This window comes from Achroia grisella, unplaced genomic scaffold (genome assembly GCF_030625045.1).
Source record: "Achroia grisella isolate CSIRO2021 unplaced genomic scaffold, CSIRO_AGI_Agris_v1 utg807, whole genome shotgun sequence".
In the NCBI taxonomy this organism is placed as follows: Eukaryota; Metazoa; Arthropoda; class Insecta; order Lepidoptera; family Pyralidae; genus Achroia; species Achroia grisella.
The window spans coordinates 3,021,224-3,024,244 of NW_026713028.1; positions in this window are offsets into that span (position 1 = coordinate 3,021,224).

Consider the following 3,021-nt stretch of genomic DNA (forward strand, 5'->3'; position numbering starts at 1 on the left):
TAGAAACAATGCAATGTTGTATCTCGAATAAATTAGTTCCGTGGGGTTAAAAGCAATTGAACTGGTCATTATTAACGCATAAAGGCGTCCTTTGTGGCAGTTTTACATTGTAATTTAGAATGATTAGTTCACAGTTATAACTTACGGTCAGACAACGCAAATGAGGTATTCTATATCTATTAATATTATAAATGAGAAAGTTTGTGAGTATGGACGGATGTTTGTTACTCATTCACGCAGAAACTACTGAACGAATTTTGATGAAACTTTACAGTAATATAGCAAAACATAATGACAAATGTCAAGTATAATGCAGACCAATGCATGATAGGTAGGTACAATGAGAATCATATGATGACGTAAGGTTCATGGTGCTGCTCATATATATATATATATATATATATATATATATATATATATATATATATATATGTATATAGGTAGGCCGTTTAGTTTGGTTTGCTAATTTTATTATATGAAACTAGCTGTCCCGGCAAACGTCGTTTTGCCGTATAAATTAATAACGCTATAAAAAATAGGGGTTGGTGATAGAAGGGTGAAAATTTAGAGTTGAATGTATTTTTAATGCTATATAAAAAAAATAAAAATAAATGTTAGGGGTGGACAACCCTTATCACTTAGGGGTATGAAAAATAGATAGTAGCCGATTCTCAGACATACTGAATATGCATATACAATTTCATAAAAATCGATCAAGCCGTTTCAGAGGAGTATGGTAACTAATATTGTGACACGAGAATTTTATATATAAGATAAAACGGGACAGTACGAAACACAATGATAAAAGTATTACTATAGTCTCATTAAGCAATAGTTACTTTATTCATTGTTATAACCAAAACTTTGTAATTACCTACAGTCTACTTTCACTCATTTAGAACACAAGTAAAATTAAGTTGTTTATTTAAGAACAACAACTTAATTACATTCAAAGAAATATTTTGGGTAAACTATTCAGTAACAAAAATCAAAGTAAACACAGTTCAGTCTTTGTTCGTAATAATTTATTAAAAACCCTTATTTCACCAGTAGTAATTAATTAACAATCGATTTTGTGAGAGTAAATATTTGCAACACAAGTGTACTTAATTGAGTATTCGAAACAAACAGATAGGCAGTAAGATCCGGCATCCACTTCCGTGCAAAATAATGTGCTTTTGTTGAATAATATTTAGTCCCGGATATTTCTCTGATAATATCCGGGATCCGAAAACAGCTTTAATAAATAATGCCTACAAGCACGAACTAGTAGATAATTGAGTATTACTTTATTTTATATACCTATATCTAGTGTACTAAACTAGGTATGTACAGGATGTTTTTTACAAAGCATTTTGGGTATATTACTGTACACTAATTCATAAATAAATAATAGATCTGCACTTTTATTTGTCATCATAGAGTATTCAACACTACGTACAATTACATATTCTCGTGAAAATATAAAGTACTAGTGAATCGCCCTGGCTTCGCACAGCTGATATTATAATGATCTATAGTAATAAAACATAGCCAATGATACTGGCTGTTAACGTAGTAGAATAAAAAAATTCTTTCTCCTATTTCTATAGGTGATGGAATGTTTAGAATCTGTCAAATATTTATGGGGTTTTTCCACCATTGGAAATAAAAACTTTTCTGTTAGTAATAGTTTCAAAGATTCACACATCAATGCCTGATATAGTTTTCAATTTAGGTATAGTTAGGAAAGTTATATCATATACGTACTTACATACACACAAAATAGACAGACGGTATTCAAATTATCACGAAGAATAATTGCAGCAAATATTTCAAAAGGAACAATTTCGCAAGACAAAGGATGTCTTACAGTATTTTTCTCTTCTACCATTTAACTATACATGTTTTAGGTTTTTTTACCAAATCAGCCAGCGTGTTTGCCAGCGGAGCGAAGCCGGAACAATTCTTTGTAAAATACTCTAAGATTAATAATAAGGGCCTTATAACTTTGGTTAGTCATGTACATTTTTAATTAACAAATGACTTTATAATTATGTTGACTAAATCTAGTTTTGACACCTTGCTATAGTCTATTATATTGTTAACATTACTTATGGGCGGACTCGTTATTTATAAGGCACCAATATTATAAACTTACTGCTATTCTGAATCTTATGAGAGAATAATTAGAATACACAATAAGTTTTCAATATAGCGAGTAGATCATATTGTCAATTTTATTTACAATACTAAAACTATCAACTTTGCACAGAAGTGTAGGGCTTATTATAAATTATGTCATACGTATTTATATACTTATAATTATACAATAACGTGTCATAATCGCTTCTAAATTAAATTATAATATTTCTATTGCAATAATAATGTCACTGTTAAATTAAAATATTCGATGAATTTATCGAATAGTAGTTAAGGGAGTTCAACTAGACATAATCACATATTAATGTCAGAAACCTTTAATATAACTTATGTTACTGCAATATAACCGCCGCAAGTTCAAATGATTTGACGAACTACCGTCGAACAAAATCTAAATGAGTGAACGAAATGGCATTTCTAATTTGTGAGTTGTAGAGGATTTGCGACTGTCATATTTCTATGAAACATGTAAATTATATTTTGATATAAAATGGAATGAAATAACTATTATATACTCGTACTTTTCGTGTACATAACATTGACATAATTATTGCTATATTATAAATAACATTGATCAACAATTAACAATCATATTGATCGTGAATTTAATGATTAATGAATAATTATTCAATTGTTAATTATTTTAATCAATTCTCGTATGCATCAATTTACTAATGTACGCTTTATTGACACACATTATGATTTAAATATAATATTACAATTCTAAATATTTTCTATGCATAATGTAGTGACCTAGCAAAGCACTCATAGTTAAACATTTTTTTTAATTCTTAGTAAGAACGATGACATTACCCATGGTAAAGTTATAATGACTGATTAACCCACTGCATTTTATATTTAATAATTATTAATAGAGAC